Here is an 18,861-nt window from a genome sequence, read left to right as displayed (position 1 = left end):
AAATGTAACCAACTATTAATTATTTAGGAAAAATATGGAGGGTTGGTAGGGGGAAGGATAAAGAGAATTTTAAAGCAAATGTTGCAAATGTGTTGAAAACTTATGTGAATCTGAGGAAGACATACAATAGTGCAGACTATCTCTTACAGATTCTTTAAGTTTCAAATTATTTAAATATAAAATGTTTAAAAATGAATGTGGAAAAGAGAGTGATGTATTTAGTGCAATCAACAAGAGTTAACCATCATTACCACCACCATCATCTTCATCATCATCACCATCAGCTGGGAAATTCTAGCAGTGTTTCAATAAAAGGTGATTCAGGGCCTCACTTCTGATGCCGGGCTTGGAAGCAGGGACGAAGTGGACAGGAAATAGTCAAGCTAGCTGCACTAGTGTTTCTAGATGCAGTTTTCCAGGACATGGAATGCCTCATGTCCCCAGATATATGAAACATCACTTGAATTTATACAGCCCAGGGCCAATTCTTACCAAGCAGAATGAATTTTCTGGGATAGACTCCTTATGCCTGTTAAGTAACAGAACAGCCCACCCAACTAAATACCATTGGCTTCTGTGCCTTCAGAAGATCTGAAGTGGGCTGCACCGGAGGATAAGGCTAGTTTATTTCCAAATAGACAAAAGTCATTTCTTCCAATCTTCTTCCTTCTCTTAGGGTGACAAATGAGAGGAGGAGACTGAGAAAGAAGCAGCAGTGAGAACTGTTAAGGGAGCATCCCGGAACGGGTGTTCTGAAGCACCTCTCCTTTCCTATTCCTGTAGTCATGTGACATGGCTGCTAGCCACTGAGCCCCCTGTGGTTTGTGTCTAAGCTTGGCCCTTTTCCTGACTAGAAAAAAGTAGGTAGCTTACTTCCTCTCACAGGTTTGCTCTAAGAAGCCCTAAGAGTCAAGATGAACATAATGACTTACTTGTCACTGCAGCATTCTGAGGGCCAGCGTTGTGCTTTAGCAGGTCAGGCCTCCACCTGTGACACCAGAGCAAGTCCCATCTACTCACACTTCCGATCTGGCCCTCTGCTAATACACCTGGGAAAGCAGTGGAAGATGATTAAAGGGTTTGGACCCCTGACACCTACGTGGGAGATCCAGAAGAAGCTCTTGGCTCTGTCCTGGCCCAGGTCGAGCCATTACAGACATCTGGGGAATGAGCTAATGGATGGAAGACGCTCTCTCTCTCTCTCTCTCTCCACCCCCTACCCCTTAACTCTGCCTTTCAAACAAATAAAGAAATCTTAAAAAGAAATCTTGTGCATACTTAAGTACAGTATTCGACAAAGAGCTTCGATTCTGCCATTATAGCAAAGTGTTAATCAGATGATTAAAGCTTGTTTGGGCAGATAAAGTAGATTATATCAGACATAGTATTATTTGAAGCCTCAAGTATTTCCTGTTTGCTGACAGAATTGCAAAGATGACTTCTCACCATCTTATTCCACCTTATCAAACCCACCACACACGGATAAGTCATATTTCACTTGACAACTTTCCAGCCCACCAGTATCATTCACTCTCCTCCTGTGGCTTTGCTCATCCTATTGTCTAAACCAGGAATGCCTTGGTGTACCACTAGATCAAGTTGAAGAGTCAACTCAAATGCCACCCACTTCTGCAGGTCCTCCAGGGTACTTCCAAGCACAATGGAAACATTACTTCTCCCTTTGATCTATACGAATATATTAAGCATTTCCCCATATGGACATGAACCTGTCAGGAAATTTAACACAAAATGGTAAGGTTTTGATTAAGTATCCATTCAGTATAAATGTCTATGCCTATGTCTTAAAAAGACAAACTAGAAATCAAAATTTCAGAGTGAGGAAGGTAAGGAGGGATGAAGAAAAACATAAAATTTAAGATATTGTAGCTATTTGAGAAGCCTATGTGAAATTATGTAAGCAAAATAAGAGCCCCAACATTGATATTTGCAAATAGCTTTACTTTAGAAACTTAGATTTTTTTTTGGTTGAGTATTAGTTTTAATTTCACATTAAGTAGAATACCCTTTTGTATTTTATGAAATGTTAGGTTTAGGTTATTTACCTTTGCTTTCAGAAATTACTCCCTTTTCTACTATCTTTAGGGACAAATGGTCAGAAAAGCTGAGTAGCATTATTAATAGAAGCATCAATTTTAGAAGCTCTACTTAGAAGTGGAATAAAGTGGGATAAGAAGGAGGTGTAACCCAGAGTTTAAGATACCGCTGATAATCAGGATATTTGAGTGATGGTAATTGGCAAGGAGGAAGACTGAAAGATCTATCTAGAAACCAACCCTCACGCTCCAGGCATGCTGCCAAAGAGTAAACACTGCATGTAAGACAGCAAGAAAAATACGCTTCTTGGTTTCCTCATTGCCATATAAACCATTGGAAAGGGTTTAAAGAGATATGCCATTCCTAAATGGTAATCTTAGACTCGTTCTACGAGTTGAGTGAAAACTTTTGCCATTAGCAAATGGGAACAAGGAATGGCATCTTTGACAAAATATAGCCCTTTAGTCTTTCTAGAGTTAAAAAAAAAAAAGAAAGAAAAGAAAACAGGTACTATAAGTAAGGTCACGGAACAGTCATCCAATTAGATTCAATGCTGTTCATGGAACCACACCAGTAACTCAACAATATCTTTAATTTCTTTTAAATTAAAATGTGGAACCTCTTGCACAACATCTTACAGAATGTAGCCACAGCACCTTGCTCCAGGAATGTCTACACTTTGATTATTAAAATCAGTTAAATGCTGGTGCCTTTCTGAGAAGATTCTCTAGGATGGCATGAGCCAATCCACACTCCATTATTTCACTGACATTTAATAGGATTCTTGGAACTGTCATGCTGTGTCTCTCCAAATGTAAGATAATGAGTAAATTATGTTGGTTCTGATCAGTGAATAAATTAGCTAAAATAGTTGTTTGGCTAACCAACAAGTCATTTAATGTTATATACTGAAACATTGCAGGAAATTGGAAGAAATGAAATTGTGCTAATCCTGGGTCACCTAAACTCAATGTATTTACTTTTCTGTGAACAAGTATCTTAATATTTCCCCAGATGTATTGTGGTAAAGATTAGAAACAAACTCATGGAAATTGTCTAGCATATAGGAGAAAACAAATGATTGTTCTAATTTATTATTATCATTTGAGATAGTTCAAGTGACTTTGAAGAAGTTAAGCAATTAATTATTGTCCTATGTGGATTCAAAAACCTTTGTCTACCACTGTTTTATTTAACCAACTTAAATAATTTAAGTATGAAGCCAGATTAAATTCTAGTAGTGTGCAGCTTAAAGAAAAAGCTGTGCATTTTTTTTTAAATTTGAAAGGCAAAAAGGTCAAGACAGAGGTAGAGATAGAGATGCACATAGATATCCCATTTACTGGTTTATTCCTCAAATGCCCACAACAGTCAGGAATGGGACAGATCAAGAACTCCATCTGAGTCTTCTACATAGGTGTCAGAGACCCAGCTCCTTGAACCATCTCCACTGCCTCCCAAGGTATGTATTAGCAGAGAGCTAGAATCCAAAGTAAAGCCAGAACATGAACCGATGCACCCCGAGATGACACGAGCACCACAAAGCAGTGTCTTTAGCTACTACACCAAATGCTCATCCCATAGTTCATTTTTTAATCTACCTTCATTTTTTAAAAATATAATTTTCAATTATTTGAAAGAGAGAACAAGAAAGAGAGAGATCTTCTATCCACTGGTTTACTCCCCAAATGCCTAAAACATCCTGGGGTAGGCAAGGCTGTAAGCCAGAGCCAGGAAATCCATCCTGGTTTCCTAGAGGAGTGGCAGGAACTTGAGTTATCATTTGCTGCCTCTCAGGGTGCACTTTAGCATGAAGATGGATCAATAGTGCAGGTGAGACTTGAACCCAGGCTCTCCAATATGAGATGGCAGCTTAACCTGATGTGTCACAACACTCACCCTCCTTCTGCCTTCACTTTCAATATCCAAGATTTTTTGTTTTTTTAAGGTTCATTTATTTATTGGAAAGGCAGAATTTCATAGAGGCAGAGGTAGAGCGAGGGAGACTGGTCTTCCATCTGCTGGTTCACTCCCTAAATGGCCACAATGGCCAGAGCTAGGCTGATCCGAAGTCAGGAGTTTCTTCCAGGTCTCCCATGTGGGTGCAGAGGCCCAGTGACTTAGGCCATCTTCTACTACTGCTTTCCCAGGCCATAGCAGAGAGCTGGATCAGAAGTAGAACAGTCGGGACTCCAATTGGCACCCATATGGGATGCCGATACTGCAGGTGGCGGCTTTACTCATTACACCACAGCGCCGGCCCCAGTATCCAAGTCTTTTAGTTTGAGTAGAAGATAATGCATTGTTTGAAGAGAGAGGAAGCTGTTGTTCATGGTTTAGGAAATGGATTGCAAATGAAACAGAGACAGCATACTCAAATGGTGGAATCCCCTATACATTAAGAATCCTGGCAGTGTACAGACTGTAAACAAAAAGGCAATAAATATGTCAAAATAAACTTTAAAAATGGGGTTTTTGTGCAGGCCCAGAAAACTGCCAAATAACTTGGAGGCTATATATGTACTAATGCATTTGTCTCTCTGACCTTCTGATCTTGATTAGTTTTTCGATACCATTGGCATCTCTAAGGTTACAACGGGGGGGAGATTCTGGATTGCAGTTGTGCCGTCCAAGGGTCATTCCTCCCCGTAATAAGGTAAGCTAGTGGTCCCTGGGAGAGAGGAGAAAGCAATCAGGGCTTGAAAGCTGAAACATGCAGAAATCGAGAATAGGTCTTGGCGGAAGCCCAGCTCCTCATTCTCAGAGCATTTGTCATCATTGTGACGAGGGATAACATGGTGGGGTTTGCACAGATAGCCATAAAGTGGGGACCTAAATAACAGAGAGGCACCATCACTGGAAAATCCTGAACTGGAATATATCTGGGGACTACTTTTGAGAGCACTTTCTTTTCTCATTTGTCACATTGTTGAGTCACATGTTAAGGATGTGGGTTGCATTAAAAAGAAGCATGTTGCTTATTTTGAAGCAAATTATTATCAAATGACTATGCTTCAAAACATTTCTTAGTTTCAACTTGAAGTGAAGTCATTTGAGTTCGAAGCATATGCCTTTGCTAAATTGTTGCCAAAAAGAAGACAAGTTTTGCATTCACTGCTTGCAGTACTGTTAATTCAAGATGTGACGGAAAGTTTAATCTTGACTGTAAGGCTTTATTCTCTGTGGCCAGAAGAGACCTATGCTTAATATCACTAGTGAGCCTTCCCTTCATAAAGGCAAAGGTAAATGCAAGCAATTGTTCTAGTTAGTCCAGACGAAGGTAGTGACTAGTCTATGAATTGTATCTGTAATATAACTCGGTATTAAAACTTTAATAATTTAATGGCATGTAGTTTAAAAAATAGAGAATACATGTTAATGTACATAGCATTCTATTAGATTCCATGAAATTCCTGCAAAATAATTTTAAGAGAACCTATCTCCTCATGTGCAAACCAACTTCATGGACTATACATTCATGGAATCCACATGTAGTGTCTAAACTAGATTTTGGATTTAGTAAACAGTTTCCACAATGATTCTTTTCTATATTGGAAGGAATATTTTTTATTTGACAGGCAGAGTGGATAGTGAGAGAGAGAGACAGAGAGAAAGGTCTTCCTTTTTGCTGTTGGTTCACCCTCCAATGGCCGCTGCAGCCGGTGCATCACGCTGATCCGAAGCCAGGAGCCAGGTGCTTCTCCTGGTCTCCCATGTGGGTGTAGGGCCCAAGGACTTGGGCCATCCTCCACTGCCTTCCCGGGCTATAGCAGAGAGCTGGCCTGGAAGAGGGGCAACTGGGATAGAATCCGGTGCCCCAACCGGGACTAGAACCCAGTGTGCCGGTGCTGCAAGGCGGAGGATTAGCCTGTTAAGCCACGGTGCCGGCCAGGAATACTATTTTCTTAACATTATTTTTCTTTATGGCTAATACATTTAGGTGATTCCAAACCCAAAAATGCAAAGGAATTTATCACGGACATAAGGCATCCTTTCATACCCAATGCCCAGTGACACTCTAACCTACTGTTCTGAATGTATTTGCCACATGTTTGAGGGCATGTTTCCATATCACCACCACCCTTCTAGTTGAAAATAACATATTTGGGTCATAGTAGGAAACAGAAAGCACACTTAAAACTTGAGAAATGCTTTTGTTACAAAGTCATTAACAAATATGAGATATCATGTAGGAGAATCACAAAGAGGTTAGTTGAGTAATCCAAGCTGTTAAAACTGTAGGCCCAAAGCAAGGAAGAATGTGAGTGGTTACCTCAATTTGGAAAGCAGAAGCCATGTAGAAGAGAAGTAGTGACACAGCAAGCTCAAAGTGGGGAGGGGATGAACACCGACCTCATGCCCCTCTCCTCTGTTACCTGCTGGCCAAACCCAACCAGTGGCAAGAGGATCTAGAAGCCCAGTGGTGTGGTCTGTATGGACTGGTCTTCCTATAAGGGCAAAGAACAAAGCTTGGTGGTGAAGAGTGGATCAGAATAAGCAACTGGAAGACACTTGCTATTCACTCTTCTGCTCTTTGCTTTTTACAGTTACCAAGATACATTCCAGATCATTCCAGGTTTCCGTATGTATAGATCTCTCCCCATTCTTCTGAAGGAGGCAATTCATTGCATGGATGAAGCGTATTTTATTTAATTGGTCTTCTATTGCTAAACATTTAGATTGATCTCCTGTTTCTTGTAAACACAAACACAGCAATAAATATGTTTGTGCATATGTCTTCATGCATATGTGTTCTATATCTGTTGTATAAGTTCCTAAAATGGGATTGCTTCTTCATTCATTTAGAAGGTCACAGTCAATTTCTTGTGCTTATTAATTTCAATAGAGAGTGGAAATACTCTCATATTTGGGCATGAAGTTGTCAAAAGTTTGTTTTATTCCTATTGACCCCAACTCCAAATTTCTTATTGCTTAAAGTCTAAATTCCTTTTCATGTTTAGAATGACCAAATGGTGTAGAGGTTGAGAAAAGAACACATATTTAGGAGCACATGATCCTTCCCTGGAATCTTGATTCTGATTCATGACCTTGGGTATATTTTATAACCTTTTCATGCTTCTGTTTCCTTTGCTATAGAATGGGAATGCTAATAATACAAAGCCTCAAAGGGCTTTGGGGAAGCTTAAATGGAATATGCAGATTGCTTAGACTAGTGCCTAACACTATGTTAAGGGTTTTAGTACTATTATTTTGTAACTAATATCCTCTAAAAACTGTCTTTCCTCATCAACATTTTTGTTGTCTCCTAGTCATTCCTCAATCATATCTCATAACTACCTGCTTTTAGGTCTTCTCAATTCTCTATGCAGCCATTTGCTTTACTTTTTGGTTTAAGATTTATTTATTTTTCAAGTTTTATTTAATAAATATAAATTTCCAAAGTACAACTTTTGGATTACAGCGGCTTTTCCTCCCATAACCTCCCTCCCACCAGCAACCATCCCATCTCCCACTCCCTCTCTCATCCCATTCTTCATCAAGATTCATTTTCAATTATCTTTATATACAGAAAATCAACTTAGTATACACTAAGTAAAGATTCCAACACACTGCACCCACAACGACACACAAAGTATAGAGTACTGTTTGAGTAGTAGTCTTCCCATTAATTTGCTAGTACAATACATTAAGGACAGAGATCCTACATGGGGAGTAGGTGCATAGTGACTCACATTGTTGATTTAACAATTGACACTGTTATTTATGATGTCAGTAATCACCTGAGGCTCTTGTCGTGAGCTGCCAAGGCTATGGAAGCCATTGGAGTTGGCGAACTCCAGTCTTCTTTAGATAAGCCCATAGTCAAAGTGGAAGTTCTTCACTCTTATTTGAAACAAAACTTTCAAATGGGACCTAACTTACCATGATAAATCAATACGACATCAGAATTTCTTCACGTGTTGTTGATATACAATATTATACCATAATATATATTGATGGACAAAACACATAAACCCGAAGTCTGCTTAGTGGTTCTGGGTCTACTCTGGATCATATGGATGGCCAAAACAGCTCTGTGCTAATCTCTGCAGTAGTAACAAGTTATGCTTTAATGAAGAACATACTTCCCAAAGTCCTTAGATTGTTGGTTTTTACTAACGTATTTTGGCCTGATAGAATCTGATAACTTATAATCGTATTTTTCAGGCTTCAGCATAAATTAGGGTAAGGATTCATATAAAATTATTATGCTTATAAACTAAGTTTTTCAGACTTTTAAGAGGTGCCTTAGGATTCCAAAATTCCAGTTCTGGTTAAACAGTTCTTTTCTACCACACAGAGGCCACATGATTTTGCAGCTGTATCATCTGCTCTTTGCAGACAAACATTCCCAGATTTGTCTTCATGGTGGGAAAAGAGTAAGATTCAAATGAATAGAAGAAATATAATTTCCTTATTTGTGTTCTCTTCATATGAACTTCAAGTTTATTCTAAGTTCTTGCTTATTCTGATAATTAAATCTTCTTAAAAATTATTCTGTTTATTTGAAAGGTTGAGTGATAGAGAGGGAAAGAAAAAAGATCTTCTATTCTTTGGTTTACTCCTCAAACAGAAACACCAGCCAGGTTTGGGCCAGGACGAAGCCAGAGGCCAAGAACTTTGTCCAGGTCTCCCGTGTGGGTGGCAGGGACCCAAGTACCTGGGCCAGCTCCTGCTACCTTCCCAGGCACATTGACAGGAAGTTAGATCAGAAGTGGGGGAGCTGGGACTCCAAAGGGCTCCCCTGGATGGGATGCTGACATCACTAGCAGCAGCTTACCCCACTGAACCACAATATTAGCCACAGAAAGAACTATCTTAAAGTACTTCTAGATTGTATACTTTCTTTTTCTAGAGAAAATGACTGTCTTTTGGAAATTTCATTCTCCTACCCTTCCGTCTATCTGCTCTCCAAGAGAGGATTCTCAATTTTGGGGAAAGAGACACTCTCCCACTTGTAGGTGGGGAAAACAATGAACACTGATTTCCTTGTGAATTGCCCTCTTAAGCGTCATTCATTCTGTTGGCTTTGTAGCTGAATTCGACAGCTGACGCAGGCCTAGTCTGAGGTCTCTCTCAAATCCTGGGGAACCCATTGGTGCTTTCTGGCTGATTGGTCCTTCCCTCAGCTTGTGCTGACCTGTCTCAGGCACGGCCATGCACTCTCCATTCAGCCTGTAGGCCCGATGGCCAGCCTTTGCTAGAGAATCATACCATGCTTCCCAGAGTGCACCCTCAGAAGGCTCACTAGATCCATGCTACTTCGGAACTGACCGAGGCTCAGGAGTGGAAGCTAAACTCTGGGACTGCCCAGTGACAACCTTCTGACCTCCTATACATCCCACATTGGCACAGGCCAGTCTTGTTTTGGAGAATTTATCTGTACATGCCTGGATAGTCCTTTCTCTGAAAGGTCATCTCCGAGCTGGAATGCGTAGAAAGTGAACACTGAGGTGTCTTCTTGTTTTGTATTTTAAGATTTATTTATTTATTTGAAAGGCAGAGTTACAGAGAGACAGAGGCAGAGAAAGAGGTCTTCCATCCCCTGGTTCACTCCCCAAATGGCCACAACAGCTGGAGCTGGGCAGATCTGAAGACAGGAACTTCTTCCAGGTCTCCCATGAGGGTACAGGGCCTCAAGGACTTGGGCCATCTTCCACTTGGGCCAAGGACTTGGGTCAAAGCAGAGTTGGTTGGGAAGTGGAGCAGCTGGGACTCAAACTGGCATCCAATATGGGATACTGGCACTATAGGCAGTGGCTTTAACCGCCACACCACAGCGCGGGCCCCTGAGGTATCTTCCTTCTCCTTTTTCCTCTGATCTTTCTCTTCTCCTCATAATATCCTGATCTAACAGGAGCAAATGACCCCTTTTCACTGTCATTATCTTTCTTGTACCTTAGTCTGTTAGGTGAAAGTAATATTCTCTGGGAGACACAGGGGGATCAACTTGAACAGGAGCTACAGGCTTCATTCTTGTAATATTAAGGCGAAAGAAAGAATAAGAATAGAACTCTCAAGAGAGTGGCTTTCTATAAACAATTATAAGACTGTCCTATTGATATTTTCATTGGCACAAAATTATTATTATTTTTTAAAGATTTACTTATTTTTATTCGAAAGTCAGAGTTACACAGAGAGAGGAGAGGCAGAAAGATCTTCCATCTGCTGGTTCACTCCCCAATTGGCCACAACAGCTGGAGCTGCCCCAATCTGAAGCCAGGAGCTTCTTCTGGGTCTCCCATGCAGGTACAGGGGCCCAAGGAATTTGGCCATCTTCTACTGCTTTCCCAGACCATAGCAGAGAACTGGATCAGAAGTAGAGCAGCCGGACTAGAACTGGTGACCATATGGGATGCCGGCGCTTCAGGCCAGGGCGTTAACCCACTGCACCACAGTGCTGGCCCCCAGCACAAAATTAATTTGAAATGTCAGGATCTGAACATTCCGGATCCTTGTATAATAATTTCAATTCTCTTTCACAGTCACCTGACTTCTTACCTTTCTTCTTAACAGGACTTTCCTTGGGTTAACCAGGGAGGAGGTCATGAACTAAAGAAATAGACTGTTTCAAAATATTGCCTTTAGTATACTTACCCAATTAATTAATCTATTGGGTAATATTTAGATTTCTCACAGCAAATTAGGTACAGTCTATGCTCAGATTTTCACATATAATCACTCAATGACCTCCCTTTGGATTTCTTCCAAACTCTAACATATCAGACTCAGGCACAATACCTACAACTGTAAAAATTTTTCCTGGTTAAGATGAATTATGATATCATGCTGTGGTTCCGAGAAGTGGTAATGCTTTAACTTTAACCTGACAGTATTAAATATTGTATGCATTTCATGTGCTATGGTCCCCTATAACTGATAATTGACACTGAACATGGAGAGCTCCAAGCTGACTAAGGTACTTCACAATGGGAATGCCACTGATTGCATGGTGGTAGCTGTGGTGAGGTGTTGGGAAAAGCAGAAATGGCAGGGGTGAACTTTAGTTTTCTCATTTACTCTGGGCCTCTCATCAAGCTATATTATAGCAAGGTAGAAGTTAGAAATTCTATGGTTCCTTTGGACAGTAGGGCGACTTATTGGACATTACACACTGTATATGTGTACCAAAATATTACGTATTATCCTAAAAATAAATTCAATTTAAAAGTTATATTAGGTTGAATAAGCACCTAGAAGATGGTTACTAATAGCTGAGATGAAGTTAATCTTCCACATTATTTTGAGTCTCCCATTAATTCATTAATTGAAGCAATAACTTTGTAGGACCAAAAATATGACAACATCAAATGTATAAGGAAGAAAAAGTATTATATATTCATCTTAACAAGTGAACTATTTTTACTCTATTTTTCTTATTGCTGTCTACATTTATTACATGATGTGTGATAGATAAAATCTTATTGAAATAACACTTAATACATTTTGGATTTCTCACCATATGTTTATGTTCTCATTAAAGATGATTCGATCTTGCAAGATTTTGTTGGTGAAATATACTTCTCACTGCAAAAGAAGTTTTAAGTAAATTAGTTTATACGATTACTGGACTTAGGGTCACTAGTTAATTAAAAATGTTTGTGCTGCTATACAGATACATAATAATGCAGAGTTTGATTTACTTGTATTAGCGCTGAAAGATAGGTGAATGAAGACGACTGCCTCAATACTTAGTCATGTGGATTTTTGACCTGGTAGGAAGAGACCTAGAAGAGAGGTCACTGGTCATCTTGAGATCTCAAAACGGACCTCTTCAGTAATCAAAGTCAGGCATTGTCTAGAACGATGAAAGAATTCTCCAAGTGCCTTTATCTCCCCATTTAACATTGTCCAGCTCAGTCTGGAAGGCTCCCTTTAGAGAGTTCATGTCACAGGGCACAGGTTTTGTCAATGGCGATGTACAAGACAAATGTGATTTTTGGCCTAACAGACTAGAGGTAGGGAAAAAAAAGCAACTGAGGACATCACACACCAGGGTTCTTGTTCTCTCCTCATATCCTACTCATTGCCTTTCCAGATTCTAACCATAAGAAAAATCGACATAGCTCAAGAGAAATGCTAAAGTCAGTATTCCAGAAGTAAAATGGGTTGACATGTTAAGATTCTAGGTTGTTTGTTCTACTTGTTCCTCTAGAAAGATGCCTTTTTAGTTAGGAATGCTCTTTTAGGGGGTTCAATTACATAAATAATCAAGTTTGGTAAAATCTTTAATATTAATATAATACGTTAACACTGATTTTTTTCTAGTGTTAGAGCAAATATTCCTTTTTCATGTTAAGAATGTATCATTGTCACTGGTTTTAATCTTAACATAATTAGTAGTTGGTGAAGGGGAATAATTTACCATATAAACATATAGATAGAGTCCCTGGTTCCACTTCCTTTAAAAATAGAATCAAATTACTTTCTTAAAAACATACTCATGTAATTTCCTGTATGATGAGGTACAGATGTTTACAGGTGTTCCCATTTAGTTATCACATCTTTTCTACTCTTTCTCATTTTTCTGATCAGACTTTAGTGGTAATTGTCATTCCTGAACATTTTAAGAATAGTTTTTTTGGCCCTTTCATCTTTGAATTGTTGTCTTAATTGAGGGATGATTGAAATTTACATGAATTTTGACTCTCCCATTTATGAACATGGTATATCTTTCATGCATTTAGGTCTGCATATGTGTTCTCAAAAACTAGTTTCCTCTGTAATATTTTTCATGCTTGAATAATATATTTGTGGTTTTTATATCTGAGTGAGTATAATGTTTGTAATGTTTCTAACTTTTAAAGTCAACATTATTGGGCCTCAATTTTCATACAATGAAAAACATTTCCTTTAAGTGTATAGGTAAATGTTTTGAAAGAAGTATACATCCATATAACTACAGTTTTAATCAAGATATAGAACAATTAATTCATGTTTGTTTCCAGGTAATCCCAACATCTACCCAGTTAGTAAAACATTGGTCTTTATCATTTTGGATTTGTCTTTTCTTGAATTTCATATAAATGGAATTAAAGTGTTCATGCTATTGTTTCTGGATCCTTTGCTTAGCAAAATGTTTGAGATATATTTATATCATTGTGTGTATGAGTATGTCATTCCTTTTTGTTGTTATGTAGTATTCGTTGTATATGTATACCACAATTTGTTTATACAATTAGCTGTTGATAAGAACTTGAGTGTTTCCATTTTGGGGCTATTAAGAATAAAACTCCTCTGGACATTTGTATACAAGACATTTTTGTGGCCATCTGGCCTTAATTTTAAGTCCAGAGCAGGAGCATATAAACAATCATTAATGAAGAACAGACCTAAGTTCAGCATTTTTATGTGCTTTGGCATAATTTTTTAAAAATCTTGCTTTGGGCTCATTGAGCTTGTTGGATTTCTGAATTTACAGTTCTCATGAAATCTGGAAAATTTTCAGCCAGGATTTTGTTTCCCATTTTTTCCTCTTCAGGGTTTCCAATAACCCATATTAGACCATTTTAAATATTCCAACAGGTATTGATTCTCCATTTAAAATTTTCAACTTATCATCTGTGTACTTTAGTTTGGATTTCTATTTTTTGCAAGTTTACTTACTCCTTAAGTATGTAATACTCTGTTAAACCACTGGATGAACTTATTTCAGATACTGTATTTTTCAGCTTTAGAAATTTTAGCCTTTTTAAACAAAATATTTCATTCTTTTATTATATTCATGTTTTCCTTTAAGTCCTTGAAGATTCATATGGTAGCTGTTTTTAAGTCTTATTTGCTAATTTCACAATCTCTGTTATTTCTGAGTTGTATTTATTGACTATAAGTTCTCTGGCTTTTTGTGATATGTTTTCCTGCTTAGTTTTATTTTTTATTGGATGTTGTATATGTTGCACTGTTGAGCACGTGGGTTTTTGATGTTTTTCTTTAAAGAATGATGAGCTTACTTGGAAGATAGGGTTTTTGCAGAACACTTTGATCCTCTTGAGTCTTGTTTTTAATCTACATATCTTGACAGTACATATTTAAAGACTCAGGAGGACTTCTATGTGACTTACAATCCTTTATTCTGTTAGTATGGTGAAATACATTGATCAAATTTCACATGTTAAATTATCCTTGAATTGTTGGGGGATAACCTCAGGTTGTTCATAATGTCTTTTATTCTCCTGTATTTAGAATGCTTAAGTTTTGTTTAGAATCTTTCCATCTATGTTAATCAGTGAGACAATCTCATACGTTTTCCTTCTCATACTCTCCAACCTAGTTTTAATACTAAAGTGATATTAGACTTTTAAAAGTGAAATTATTTTACATAATGGGATTATGTCTTTGTTTGCTAGAACTTTGAACTTTTTTCCATGTAAGTAAATTTTAAATAACTGTTTAACTTTTGTTTTATTTTTCAAATTAATTTATATATATTTAAGATATAGCATAAGTACATTAAAGAACATCAAGTATACAATGATGAATTTTTACACATGTATATATATTAACACATTGTAGATAGGGAGAGAAACATGTTGTACCATGCAGACAGAATATTTCTATTATTTTGAAGGCTTCTTTGCACAATATCCCCAAGGTTCACACATGTGGTCACATAATATAAATTTCTTCTTTTTAAAAGCCAAGTAATATTTCATTGTATGTATATTACAAATGTTCATTATCCATTCATGCATTGTTGAGCATTTAAGTTGTTCCCATAGCTTAACTATTATGAATGGTGCTGTAACGAACACAGGAGTGAAGATCCTGATTTTAATTCTTTTGGATATAGACCCAGAAATGAGATTGTGAGATCATATGGTAGTTCTATTTTTATTTTTTGAGGAAACTCCATACTGTTTTCCATAGCAGCTGCATTATTTTGCATTCCCACATTATGCTAAGTGGAATCATCCAGTCACAGATGAACAAATGCCGATTTCACTTGTATTAGGTATCTAAAATAGTAACATTTATAGAAGCAAAGAGTGGAACGGTGGTTGCTAGGGGCTAGGAGAAGAGGAAAATGGTTTGGCATTAATCAATGGGCAGAGTTCAAATTAAGAAAGACCAGTAAGTTCCAGAGACCTGCTATACAACACTGTAGCTACAGTTACCTTAGTTACAATGTTAGCGTACTGCATTGTATTCTTAAGAATTCATAAAGAAGGTAGATCTCATGTTAAGTGTTCTTACCACAGCAAAATTTCTTTTCAAGTAAGTTTCTTTGTATCCATTCAGTTAATACCTTACCCCAGAGTTAATTACTATTTCAACTTCTATCATTATTCAACATAACATCCAGGAGATTAATCAGTATTCCATATACCAGTAATTCATTCTTTTTATTGTTCTATAATATTCCATTGTATAAGTTTAATAAATATCACACATTTTCCTGTTTATGGACCTTTGAGTTGTTTGCTGTTTGGAGCTGTTATGAACAAAGCTGCCTTAAATATTATTATACAGGTTTTATAGTGAATATATGCACTAATTTCTCTTAGGTACATCCTTAGGAGTGGAATTTCTGGGCTATAGCTTAGGCATTCCCACCATAAGGCTTGGGAGAGTGAGATATTTCTTAGAATGATTAGTGGGACACGGAGACAGAGCGGGCAAGAATGGAGGCCTTTGATTAAGGAACACAGCCAACCCGATATGACCCTGCAGTGAGCAGCCTAGGAAAATGGATACTCAACCTCACTCTCCTTCAGCCTTTTGATCTGCTCTTCCTTGCTTTGGCTGAACTGAAACAGAAGTCAGAGAGTAAGGGAATCTAGAGTTTGTCCAGAAGTCAATCTCTCAGGGGACAGAGCAATTAGGACAGCAGTGTGTGTGAGTGTTTCGGAAAGGTAAACAAAAGATACCCAGTACACATTTCTATTCTACGTGTTATATGCATTCTGCTTTAAAATTATGCTTTATTTTGCCACAAGTGACATACAATAACCTGTGAATTAAATAGGAATGCACAACATGACGAATTTGAACAAATGTATACAGCCATGACACGATTACCACCACCACAATCAAGATGGTGAACAAGTCTATCACTCCAAGGATTCCTCATTCCTTTCGGTAGTCCCTCCCAGGCAATCACTGATCGCCTTTGGTCACAACAGTTGTTTGTGTCTTCTAGAATTTTATATGCATAGAATCAAATCGCATGTAACCATTTTTGTTCAGCTTCAGTCACTTGGCATAATTACCTTGCAATCCATTAATGTTGCTATATATGTCAATATTTGTTGCTTTTTAAAATTTTTTATTATATAAAGAGAACAGATTTCATCTATTTCATAGGTACAGTTCTAAGAAGATAACCATACTTTCCTCCCTCCCTTCATCCTTCCCTCAATCCCTCTCCTTCCTTTTCATTAACTTTTTTCTTTTTCTTTTTTTTTTTTTTTTTTTTTTGACAGGCAGAGTGGACAGCGCGAGAGAGAGACAGAGAGAAAGGTCTTGCCGGCGCCATGGCTCAATAGGCTAATCCTCCGCCTGGGGCGCCGGCACACAGGGTTCTAGTCCCTGTCGGGGCGCCAGCTTCTGTCCTGGATCAGCGCGATGCACCGGCCGCAGCGTGCCGGCCACGGTGGCCATTGGAGGGTGAACCAACGACAAAGGAAGACCTTTCTCTCCGTCTCTATCTCTCTCACTGTCCACTCTGCCTGTCAAAAAGAAAAAAAAAAAAAAAAAAAAAAAAAAAGGTCTTCCTTTGCCGTTGGTTCACCCCCCAGTGGCCGCTGCAGCCAGCGCGCTGTGCTGATCCAAAGCCAGGAGCCAAGTGCTTCTCATGGTCTCCATGCAGGTGCAAGGCCCAAAGACTTGAGCCATCCTCCACTGCACTCCCGGGCCACAGCAGAGAGCTGGACTGGAAGAGGAGCGACCGGGACAGAATCCAGCGCCCCAACCGGGACTAGAACCTGGGGTGCCGGCGCCGCAGGCAGAGGATTAGCTATTGAGCCGCGGCACCAGCCGCTTTTCATTAACTTTTACAAAAACATAATTTCAGTACCCTCTATAATCTCAGGTTTAATATGCCACTAACCGTAATATTCAACAAGAAAAAAAATAGACCAGTTTCACAGGAGTATAAACAAGGGCTAAAAAACAACAATCAAATTTCAAGATGCCTGTTTTGTCCCTATACATTTTTTTGTATTCTATATTAACTACTACATTTCAGAAAACATGATATTTGTCTTTTTGGGACTGGTTTATTTCACTAAGCATAATTTTTTAAATTTATTTTACTTCAAAGGCAGTTACACAAAGATGGACCAATCTTCCATCTGATGGCTCACTCCCCAAAATGGCTGCAACAAATGAAATTGAGCCAGTCTTAAGCCAGGATCCAGGAATTCCATCCTGGTTTCCCATGTAGGTGCAGGGGCTCAAGCAATTGGGCCATCTTTTGCTACTTTCCCGAGCCATTAGTAGGGAGCTGGATTAGAAGTGGAGCAGCCGGGACTCGAACCTGTGCCCATATGAGATGCTGGTACCATAGGGAGTGGTCCAACTTGCAGTGCCACAATGCTAGTATCAATATTTGTTTATATGACTAGTGTCAGCTAATAATAACTGATAGAATTAAAAAGGAGAGAATGATCCAACGTGGGAAGTGGGATACACAGCAGACTCACAGAATGGCAGATGCCCTAAACAGCACTCTGGCCTTAGAATCTGGCCTTAGAATCTGGCCTTAAGCATTCAGATCCAGCTAAAAAGCCCATGAGAGTTTCTCAGGCGTGGAAAACCAAGACACTGTGGCAAAAAAAAAAAAAAAAAGCCTAAATGAAAGATCTCTGTGAGTGAGATCCCAGTGGAAAGAACAGGCCATCAAAGAAGGAGGTACCTTTCTCTGAAGGGAGGAGAGAACTTCCACTTTGACTATGGCCTTGTCCATAGCCTTGGCAGCTCATGATGAGAGCTTTGGGTGATTACTGACACCATAAACAAGAGTGTCAATTGTTAAATTAACAACCAGAGTCACTGTGCACTTACTCCCTATGTAGGATCTCTGTCCTTAATGTGTTGTACTATGCGAATTAAAGGTAAGACTACTACTCAAACAGTACTTTATACTTTGTATCTGTGTGGTGCAAACTGTTGAAATCTTTACTTAGTATATACTAACTTGATCTTCTATATATAAAGATAATTGAAAATGAATCTTGATGTGAATGGGATGGGAGAGGGAGCGGAAAATGGGATGATTGCAGGTAGGAGGGAGGTTATGGGGGAAAAGCTACTTTAATCTAAAAGTTGTACTTTCAAATTTGTATTTATTAAATAAAAGTTTAAAGAAAATTTGTTTACATGTTTATTGATGAGTATTTTAGTTGTTTCCAGTTTGACAATTAAAAAAATAAGCTACGAACATTTATTTATAAGTCCTGTTTAGACATAACTATCATTTTCTCATCCAGTTGAGTCAGATCATTAGGTAGTTGTATGGTTAAAGATTTATTTGTTTTCATTTTATGTGAAAGGTCTTCCACTCCCCAAATGCCATCAACAACCAGAGATGGCTCAGCCTGAAGCCAGGAGCCCAGAACTCAATCATAGGTCTCCCACATGGTTGGCAAGGACCTGAGTACAAGAGCCATACTGCTGCCCAAGGTACACAAAAACAGGAAGTTTGATTGGAAGTAGAGTAGCCGGCACTTGAACCAGGCACTCAAAATGGGATGTAAAAGTCCCCAGGGACAACTTAACTGCTGTGGAGAATCAGAAGTGGAATGAGGACTTAATCCCAGGCATCGTGATGTGGAATGTGGGTGTGCACCTGGTGTTTTAACTACT

Source organism: Lepus europaeus, chromosome 11 (assembly GCF_033115175.1).
Source record: "Lepus europaeus isolate LE1 chromosome 11, mLepTim1.pri, whole genome shotgun sequence".
In the NCBI taxonomy this organism is placed as follows: domain Eukaryota; kingdom Metazoa; phylum Chordata; class Mammalia; order Lagomorpha; family Leporidae; genus Lepus; species Lepus europaeus.
This window is presented reverse-complemented; position numbering follows the sequence as displayed.